This window comes from Watersipora subatra, chromosome 6, assembly GCF_963576615.1.
Source record: "Watersipora subatra chromosome 6, tzWatSuba1.1, whole genome shotgun sequence".
NCBI classification, from domain to species: domain Eukaryota; kingdom Metazoa; phylum Bryozoa; class Gymnolaemata; order Cheilostomatida; family Watersiporidae; genus Watersipora; species Watersipora subatra.
The window spans coordinates 55,443,458-55,455,421 of NC_088713.1; positions in this window are offsets into that span (position 1 = coordinate 55,443,458).

Genomic DNA, 11,964 nt, shown 5'->3' on the forward strand with positions numbered 1-11,964 from the left:
GCTCTCTGAAAAATAACCTTTCCTTGTGTCTATCTAGTCATGCAGTGTGGACTTACTTGAATATGTTTCAGTTGATTATGAAAATACATGTATGACCACAACATATGGAGTTTATATTCTAAAAATGTTTGTAATTTTATATTATATAAACCTTAACAGTTACTAGGAGAAAAACTTTCAGATAAGAACTCGCAACAAGATGTAGCAATTTTTAATAGTAAAATTAGAAGACAAACTTTGAACAAAACAGTAAGAGGGGACGTGCAAAAACCAAAGAGTAGATAAATGTTTGGTAGAATTGGCGGGTGGAAGCATCCAGGTCAAATATTTCAAGTACCTGACATAAGAGTATAAATCAAGATATGCTATGGTTTGGGTCATGACCTTGGATTAGAGCTGTCAGCACCTTCTTATGAATAGAATGTTGGTATAATGAACTAACCATAACCATAGCAACCAGTAACCTACAAAGAGAATCCATGGAGCTGGGAACAGTAGTACCTCAATAGATTTGGTATATATAAATTACCAGTAGTCTAAAACTGAGTAACAAACTCGTTACTATCTGATTAGATCTCTTGTTAAATATATATATATTCTATGAGTATAACTTACACTTTCAACTGTAGTATATCCATATTGTGGAGATTGAATGAAGAAAAAGTAAACCACGAAAGGAAAATTTGTCTTACCTTTTTAAATAGAGTGTCGTAACTCCCACTATACAATCATTCGTTAGAGGAGAATAATCAGCTCTATATCAGTCTGTTACCTGAGAAAGGAGGAATATTAGTCATGGTTATTCACAGACAGGAGAGAAAGGTTGACATTGGAAAAAGACAAGACTGAGGTTCAACAAGAAGACGAGTATAAGTCACACATCTCTATCCGGAGAATAGGGAGGTACTATGATGAGCATGATAAGTTGAGTAAAGAAGTAAAAACGGAAGTTGAAACTTACAAGAGGGGAAGCAGATAAGTTCAAATAAGTTGAGATGACTGTAGACTGTGAGCCAATGAATAGTCATGACATACATGTAGAGTTGCTGACATTCAAGTCAACCAGAGCACTGTTGAGGCGTTATGTTAAACAAATTAATGTATCTTAATGGCGTTGTTAAAACAGCAAAGACTTTGCTAAAGTACTCCAACAACCAATGACCGCAAGTGGATGCTGATAATTAGAAGTTATCTCAACAAAAGCAGATAACTCCCGTTTTTGTCATTTCGGTATTGTAAGGTAAGCAAAAATGCCCTTCTGGTACAAACTACCCAGCAAGTCAATTAAATATCAAAATAGCCTTAGAGACTTTTAGAGGGTGTGGGTAACCTCTGTATGTTGAGATTAAAGGTGCATTAGTGATACTGAGTCTGCATACTTATTTACCTGATGATAACTTACTACCATCAGAACAAATATGTAGCCAAAGTCAGAATTGAATACACTGAATCCTGGCAGACATCAGCCATGTTAGTTTATCCTGGTACTAAGATGACCTACTTTATTACCAAGGTAACATACAAGTGTATGCTGAATTGTATGAATAATAGCCTAAGAGCCTCTGTACAGGTTAAGGGATGGGCCTGTATTTTAAGATTGAAGGTGTGTTAGTGATACTGAGTCTGTATATTTATTTACCTGATGAGAACTTATTATCATCATAACAAATATGTAGCCAGAGACAGAATTGCAAGTACTGACTTCTAACAAACATCAGCCTTGTTGGTATATCAGGGTAATAAGATGACCTACTTTATTACAAATGTAGATTACAGGTAGGTGCTGAATTAAACAGGTAGATTTAGCACTGCAATTATGAAAAACTTCAAACAAAAATTTAAAAAAATTTATGAAAAACTATCTGAGTTCTGGATGTGGCATAGATTTTCAAAACAGCTTATAAACATTGACAGGTAATGTAGTCGCCTACCACTGCCATTAGCCTGGCACATTGCCAATGACTATTTGAGTAAGCTACTATCCGTATTGCTAAACCTACTACTTAGAGCCGTGAGAGCGAGCTTTAGTGATGTTGCATAACACAGAGTGCTAGGCGCATGTTAACCAAAATAACAACGCATATTACCTACCCTAGGACACTTATGTATTTGCCTCATCTAACTTTCTCGTTTTTCCTGAGTCATCCTTTCGCGAAAATTTCATGAGCGAAACTAAACTATCATAACGAACGAGCGGAAACGCGGAATTAAATAGCTTTGTTCATTGATATACACAATAAAATCTTCATATATATAGAGGGGCCTACACGTCATTGATAGCCCCAAGAAACAAATGGCAGCAAGCGATCAAATTGAATTATTGATCTCGCCAACACATTTCTACCTGCGGTTTACAAATACAAACTTTTATGAAATCTTTTTTACTAGCGATCTGGACTTGAGGAATCTAATTTATTTGTTCCACTGCATTTATTTTCACACCACTATATTTTTTGCACTCATCAGAGCCGCGAAATTAAGTTGCAGCAAAATTTTAGTGTGTGTGCTACTCACGAAACAAAATACTAGCAAAATAAAAGTATCCTTGGATTTGTGTTTCCTTGTCAGATTTACACACGTATAACATTTATAACATGTATAGAACTATTCATGTATAACATATACACTTAATTTTGAGTAAAAAATTAGTTCAAAACTGTGTGATATGCTCAAATAACGACCGGAGTTTTGAGATGGTGAAGAGTTGCTAAATTAGCAATATGCTAATTCAGTCAAACAAATATGGATAATTTTGCATCAATCATTGGACACATATGGCTTTGGTAACAATTTGTTGATTTTTTCAGTGCTAACACACTATGACCGTCATTTCATCTGGGCATTAAGAAAAAAGATTGCATCACACATAAACAGCCAATAGCCTGCCACTAACCTTCGTAGTCAGATTCTTACTTCTTGAAATCATTGTACTTATAATCATGTACGTGTCATGATTTCTCTAGGAATCATGATCTTAAAGTGTGTTAGAATGCCACTCTAGCAAGCAGAGATGAGCGTCATCATTACAAAGTAATGTAAGTAAACTTTGTGGCATTGTGGATAAAGCTACTGTCAACAGATCTGTTACTTCTGAGTTTAGGGCCAGTAGTAATGGTTTTTTGTTACTAGATTATACCCGCTATGACCGAACATAGGAATGACAGACCAAAAAGGCAAATAAGCATTTAGACATATATATATTATATATATAATACAGATAGCGCAGTTGGTAAGGTATCGGGACCGTGATCATTAGGTCCTCGGTTCAAACTCCAACAACTGCACATTTCTGGTGGTCCTTGGACAAGACCCTTGCTTGTATAACGTCTACAACCTCTATGATGAGTGCAATAACCAAAGCCCTGCCAGCTCGGACGTCGCCCGGTCAAACAAGGTCTGCGCTGCCTGTAGCTGAACCAGGACAAGGCAGGGAAAAATGGGCTACTGGTTCAAAATGGATAAAATGGACTCGGACTGATAACACGGACCTCATGCATTGCTACTTTATGAGTGAACCTCAAAAGTGGGGCTATATGGGAAGGATGCGGCAACTGTGGATAAACATGCGCCCTGAATTGCCATTAACCGCTAAGCAACTTGTAGCTCAGATGAGTAACATAATCAAGCGGCACATCATATCGGAACTAGAGGTAGATGAAATTAGGGAACAGTTCACCCAAGTAGTGAACAGTTCACCCACTTCAACCAACGAGGAGTGCATATCAACACACACTGTCACGCATACACGATCATGTGTTGACTCACGGGTTGAAGAAGACATGCACTTGGACCTTTACCCAAAGGTGAGAGAGCTTGCGGAAAATATCATCAACAAGATGTCAGCTGCTAATGATTATGGAAGCAGGGTACCACTACAGAGAGTTAGCAAGGCCTTACCTAAGAAGCTGTTAGAAGACATTAACATGGCACTGGAGTCGATCTCAACTGGATCAATCAGTGAGACTAATGCCTTAATCTACGGTACAGCAACCGTCATCTCGGAGGAGATGGATATTAGGCCAATGCCAACAAGGCTTCAAGCCATTCCATCCTGGCAGCTGAGGCTACAAAATAAGATCAAAGACTTGCGCAAGAAAGTTAGTAGACTAAGTGAGAGATCTAACCACAGTTTGGAGCGTCCAAAAAAGGAAGTCACAATAGAAGCTCTAGAATCTGCCAAACAGCAGCTAGTAGCACTCTCGGCACGACTGAAGCGGTACACCAAAGAGCGGGATAACAAGAGAATGAACAAACTCTTCATCAATAATCCATCTAGAGTGTATTCCCAGTTCAAAGGTTAACTGCCGAGGCCAATGTGTGAGCCTCCCCGATCTAGCACTTCAAAGTTCTGGAAGGACATCTGGGAGAAAGAGACTACTCATAACACCACTGCAAATTGGCTGAAGAGGCTTAAAGAGAACCATCAACACACTTTGGTCCAGCAAGAACTCACCATCAGCAAAGAGGACATCAAGTGCAGAGTGCAGCGTATGAAGAACTGGGCAGCACCTGGCCATGACATGATTCAAGCCTTCTGGTTAGAGAAATTGACATCACTTCACACTAGAATGGCTAAGCAGATGGAATGCCTAATAGAACAAGGTGACTATTCAGAATGGCTGACCAAAGGACGAACTGTACTTCTGATAAAAGATCCAAAGCAGGAGCTGATTCCCAAAAACTATCGACCAATAACGTGCTTGCCCACCACTTGGAAACTGCTTTCAGGAATAGTTGCAGACAAACTGGAAGAGCACATGAGTCACTATATGACCAGTGCTCATAAAGGAATTGGGCGCAACACCCGAGGAGCTAAACATCAGTTACTGGCGGATCGGACGGTCTGTCAAAACAGAAGGAGAAGGCAAACCAATCTTGTCATGGCTTGGATTGACCACAAAAAGGCGTGTGACTCAACTCTTCATAGTTGGATACTTGAGTGCCTCAGTATGTACAATGTTCACCCTGCTCTTGTGGCATTCATCAAGATGTCAATGACCAAATGGAAGACGGAACTGGAGGCTAATGGCAAAAAGCTGGCGAGTGTACAAATTAAGCGAGGCATCTATCAAGGTGACTCCTTATCACCGCTGCTCTTCTGCATATGCCTAAACCCTCTAAGCAATATGCTGAGGGAGACACAATATGGGTACCAGTTTAAGAGTGGCACAAAAAAAACCACCTCTTCTACATGGATGACATCAAGATGTACGCTAACAAAGAAAGGGACATTGATTCGCTAATACACCTCACTCAGGTATACAGCAAGGAAATCGGAATGACCTTCGGTAATGAGAAATGTGGAAGGCTAATTCCTAAGAAAGGCCATTCTATGCTCACAGATGGTCTAAGAATGCCAAATGGTACCATCAAAGATATAGAAGAAGGGTACAAGTACTTGGGGATTATGCAAAGCAACATCAACCACGAAGCCGAGGTACTTCACAAAGCCATTACCGAATACAGGAAACTCCTTCGACAGGTCTTACGGAGCCAGCTCAATACCAAGAACCAAATCATGGCAATAAATACCTTTGCACTGCCAGTAATAAGATATCTAGCAGGCATGATAAAGTGGACTGAGGAAGTCATCAAAGAAACAGATATAGCAACTCGTAAACTGCTGACCATGTATGGAGTACACCACCCAAATTCTGATACTACTAGATTGTATCTTGATAGGAAAGATGGTGGTAGGGAACTCAAAAGAGTACAGCAGACAGTGAAAGAGGAGGAGCAAAGCATCAAAGCATATGCAGCCTCCATGGCCAACGCAGATAAGTTGCTAGCTGAAATTCAATCGGCTGCTCTTACAACGGACCTACGCCCTGATGATGAGGAAATTGACTGGCACACGAAACCTCTTCATGGTGCTTACCACCAACAAATATCTAAGTTTGGCGATCTTCACCAGACATTTATGTGGCTGAACAAAGGAAACCTAACGGCCAATACAGAGTCGCTAATCATGGCAGCCCAGGAGCAAGTGCTCCCAAAAAGCAACTCCAAACGAAAATCTATCACACTAGAGACGATTTTAGATGCAGACTGTGCAAAGATGCACCTGAGACCATCCAACACATCATCAGTGGATGCAAGCAGCTAGCAGGAAACGCATACACTGAGCGGCATAATCATGTCGCAGGTGTTGTGTATAGAAGTCTATGTGATGAGTATGGCCTTAATAAACCACAACACTGGTGGGAAGCTCCTGGTAAGGTCAATGAAAATGACAGCGCTAATATCCTCTGGGACTTCTACATCCGGACTGACAAGCTTGTCCTAGCAAACCAACCAGATATAGTGGTGGTAGACAACGAAAACAAGAGGGCTACTATAATATATATAGCAGTACCAAATGACTACAATATAGCCAGCAAAGAAAAAGAAAAAAAAAGAAAAGGTAGGGAAATATCTCCGTCTTATAGAAGAGATTGAAAAATGCTGGAATGTAAGAACAACTGTAATCCCGGTAGTCATTGGGGCACTGGGCGCAATAACATCAGCGCATAAAATGTGGCTTGCCCAAATACCAACAACAATCAACTCAGGTGAGTGGCAGAAAAGTGCGCTATTGGGAACAGCTAAGATCTTGAGGCGAGTGCTCAAACTCCCAGGTCTCTGGTCGAAGACCCGAGTTAGAGCAGAATTTACCACCCATACGGGGTATACAGGGTGACGAAACAATTGATATATATATATATATATATATATATATATGTAATTGTTTCCTCACCCCGGATACCCTGTGTGGGTGGTAAGTTCTGCTCTATTTCGGGTCTTCTACCAGAGACCTGGGAGTTTGAGCACTCACCTCAAGATCTTAGCTGTTCCCAATAGCACACTTTTCTACAACTCACCTGAGTTGAATGTTGTTGGTATTTGGGCAAGCCACATTTTATGCGCCTGTGTGATTGCGCCCAGTGCCCCAATGACTACTGGGATTACAGTTGTTCTTACATTCTAGCATTTTTCATTTTCTTCTCCAAGAGGGAGATATTTCTCTACCTTTTCTTTTTCTTTGCTGGCTATGTTGTAGTCATTGGGTACTGCTATATCTATTATAGTAGCCCTCTTGTTCTCCTATATATATATAAGAGAACTTTTTCTTGTATATATATATACATATATATATATACATAAATATATATATACATAAATATATATATACATAAATATACATACATAAATATACATACATACATACATAAATATACATATATACATAAATATACATACATACATAAATATACATACATACATAATTATACATACATAAATATACATACATACATAAATATACATACATAAATATACATACATAAATATACATACATAAATATACATACATAAATATACATAGGCAAGCTTGCCTTGCTTTTACTACAAACATTTGTTTGAGTCACTTAAAAGAGCCCTGTATCACTTTGCCTCGCTAAATAACATTTTGGCAATTAAAAAATTATTTCCCTGCTTAGCCAATCACGACTCATTTAGCTAGTAGGTAATTCAACTACTAAAGCTCACAACGACTTACAAATTGCATTGTTGGCTTTGGCGCAACTGTCAAAAAACAAGTTGTAAATAAATCCTTTGTCTGGGATCTTCCATTGATCAACTAGCATTGATCTAAAGTTTGCATTTTTTTCACAATGCATCCTATTGCTGCTTATTGCAATTCTGATGCTGCCTGACTTCTCATACTGATACATCGAACTTGTTCCCTTAGTTGCCTCAACCAGTATATTAAGGTAAAGTGATGCTTTGTTGTTTACATATTATTGAAATGTTTTCTTAGTGATGACATGTCTAACTCATGATTCTAGTATACCTCGTACAGCTAACATCAACTCAATTGACGTTAGTACTTTCACTCTTCTGTTATGAGTAGCAGCATGACTACTCATACTGATACATTGAACTTGTTCCCTCAGTTGCCTCAACCAGTATATTAAGGTAAAGTGATGCTTTGTTGTTTACATATTATTGAAATGTTTTCTTAGTGATGACATGTCTAATTCATGATTCTAGTCTATGCCGGACAGCTAACGGCGACTAAATTGACCTTATTACTTTTAGTTTTACTCTTCTTATATGAGTTACATACATACGATGAATTGTATTCACGGAGGAGATAACAAGCCCACCTGCAAAGACATGGTTAAACAAGAAAATAAAACATAAAAACAGAAGGAAACCAATAAATGAATAAAATATGAAAAACATGCAACACAAGAAATAAACAATATATATTATACATGCATTGTTTTAATGTACCGGTCCACATCAGTAAATTAAACACTTGAAATATTTCCGCCGATGTGGTGGTTTTGTGGTATCTTCTACTTCCTCAATCTTACTAAATGTTTGCTCCTTTTCAATGCTGGTTGCATGGCCTTCTAACTCCTTCAAATCTTCAGTCGTAAGCCCCTTCTTGTGCTTGCTTTAATGGAGTTCTTGTTTCGATAATAATTGCAAATGCTGATTGGTTACGATCATATTTCTTGACAATGTTTATAATATGTGTGCCTTCTTATTTACGACGTCCAACTTTGTTGACAGAAATCATTTTTCCTTCGATTTGTAAAGATTGTAACGGTCTCAGATTCCATAGCAAACGAATGAATTATAAATACTTGTAGTTGTTTACGTATGCTGACTAAAATTTTAAAGTGAAATATATTATAATGCAACAAATAAAAATTTGCTCTCGTTTGTGTATTTCACACAAAGTTTTGAACGTGGAATGCCACCATGACAGAAGTCGATCATCGTGTCTCTTCTAAACGTTCTGAAAATGTTTTCGGTAAACTATATTTTGGTGTCTTTTTTTTTCGACGTGCAATATGAGCACACCGACCGCCAAAATTTAACACGTCCGGAACATTTCTCAAAATCGTATGGTGAAATAAAATTCTTATAGCGTGGTGAAGATCTCACAATGTTTGACTTCAAAAGGTGAGAAAATCGTATATCAGGGTAATCGTATCTCGAGGGTGCACTGTACGTTGCTTGGTGGTACCTGAGTTAGTATATGGGTGTACACGAAATCTACAAACTTAAATGTATGACAATACATGCAAAAGACAGGGTAACATTTGGATGTGCATCACAACCTGTGGTTGCTATGTTATATGAAGATAACGACGAGTTGCAAAAGCCTTGGACAGACATGTTGACTATCGAAGATACTGACTTTAAAGCTGTATCTGATGGAACTAAGTGGACGGTAGTATGGAAACGAAAAAGCCACGAACCAGAGTTGAAAAACCAATGCGCTGAGTATGCTATAAACACAGACTATAAAGAACAATACAACTGTGAGATTGAGCAGTGGATCTCTAATGGCTAGCTGGAGCCACATGATGGGAAGATTCATGGCTGTTGTATGTTGACATTGATGATGTTATTTTCTCATAGCAATAGCATACTACGGAATGTTTGTATAAACACTGACTTTCCCACATTTATGTTTATATAGCTATTATACTCACATTAGCCTTGACTATGCTTGGCTTAACCCTACAGCTTTGACCATATTATTCAGTTTTATGCTAGAGAGCAGAGAAAACAGTTGAATCTTGATAATACATAAACTGGTACAATATTACTAGGAGAATATTACAATGGCAACGTAAGTGGCATAATTCCACTGATGGCAGTCTTTCAGTCAAGCAAAGGTAGAAAGGTGAGACCAGTGATGGACTATAGCGGGGAGTTAAACAAGCATTTGAACAGTAATCCTGGAAATGACGTAGCTGTATGTCAAGAAAAACTGAGGCAGTGGAGAACATTTGGGGACAATGTATGTATGTTAGATCTGAAAAAGTCATACCTACAACTTCATGTGGACAGATCACTACAACGGTTTCAAGCTGTTTGATGCAATGCTTAGTTGCATATGATAACAAGATTGGGGTTTGGCTTAGATGTGACACCTAAGATAATGTCTCGTATTTTAGCAAAGGTTCTGTCAATGAAAGAAAAGGTAGCCAAAGGCACAGATCATTACATAGATGATATTGTGGTAACTAAAGATGTTGTGTCAGTGTTGAAAGTGAAGGACCATCTGCAGAAGTATGGCTTACTGTCAAAAGAACCAAAAAGTCTGTCAAGCGCACGAGTACTGGGTTTGAGAGTAGAGGCTTCCAATAGCGGTACTCACAAGTGGAGTAGAGACTCTGAGCTGCCAGAAGTGTATTCCACTGTGACCAAACGAAAACTGTACTCATTATGTGAAAAGTATATTGGTCCCTTTCCAGTAGCAAGGTGGTTGCGAGTAGCATGTAACTATCTCAAAAAAGGAATTAACGCCTATGGGTGGAAGGATGAAGTACCTAGTAATGTCAAGAAAAAAATTGATGAGATTGATAACAGCATACACCGCCATGACCCTGTAACTGGCCAATGGAAAGTACCTGCATCTGAGAGTGGTAAAGTGTGGTGTGATGCTAGCAGCTTGGCAATAGCAGCATGTATCGAGATTGATAATCATATAGTAGGGGATGCAAGTTGGTTGAGAGGTGTCAATGATGGGGCCCATATCAATATGGCAGAGTTAGAAGGAGTTATTAAAGCATTAAATATGGCTATGAAATGGAATCTCAAAAATGTGACAATTTTGACAGATTCTGCCACAGTATTTGAATGAGCGAAATTTGAACTACGGGACTGTAAAAGACCAAAGGTGAGCGGCCTCGGTGGAATGCTGGTGAAACGACGTCTCAATCTACTAAATGATCTAATCAGTGAGTATCAGTTGGTCTTACAAATAACTCTCGTAAAGTCTGAAGACAATAAAGCTGATGAACTGACTAGAGTTCCCTGCAAATGGTTGGAGAAACGAGTATGTGCTGTCAATGTAACAACTTCTGACAGTATAGGAGGGTAACTGCTTGATCTACATGAAGCTCATCACCTAAGCGTTTATTGTACATGGTATCCAGCCAGCTACAGAAAGGTGGAGGCCTACTGTAAAAAATAAAGACATTGACGAAGTAATGAAGCACTGTCATGTGTGCAAACGAGTCGATCCTACACCAGCTCATTGGGAAACTGGTCAAATTGACGTGGAGAGTGATTGGTATCGTTTAGCAACTGACATAACACACTACCAGAGAATCCTGTACTTGCTTGTTATGGACTGTGGACCGAGCAGGTCGGCAATTTGGAAAAATTTAAAAAACGACACTTGTCCTGCTGCCATGGAACAGTTAGACCACATATTTTTGAGCGTGGATCTACAGTGGAAATATTGTCAGATAATGGACCTTGCTATAGATTGTTCAAGAAGCCTCTTCTTGACAAATGGGTAGTAAATCATATCTACAGCTGTGCTTATAGAGCTTCTGGCAATGGAATGATAGAACACAATCATTGTACTATTAAGCGCATGCTTGCTCGCTCCGGTGGCACCGTCGATGGCATGCTATATTGGTACAACAAGTCTCCTAATGCCGATGGTGTTGTGCCATTTTAGAGATTGTTTAATTACAATCCTCAGAAACAAGAGACTACTAGAATATCGGCTAGACGAAACATTAGTTTAAGCCCTTACAAAGTGGGCGATCAGGTATATGTAAAACCAGGTAACACCAAGTGCACATCAGGATGGAAAACTGGCAAGGTAACTGCCTTGGTCTCCAACACAGCAGTTAAAGTGGATGACATGACTCGCCATATAAGAGGCATAGGATTTTGCTGGAGAGTTGATAAACAGCCAGCTACTTTAGACTGTGAGTTAGACATAGCTAATACTAATACTAACAAGTCAACTGAGGGTTTAGTAAACGTTGAAACTCCACCTGTAACTAAAAACAGTCACAAAAATTATTCAACTGCAGCTAACAATGCCACTAGACCATCTAGGTCTAGGAAACACCCAGATTTTTATGTAGCTGCTTTTAATTGATCTTGGAGATCAGGGGGAGGTGTAGTCTATGTATATATAGTAACCTGTGCGTG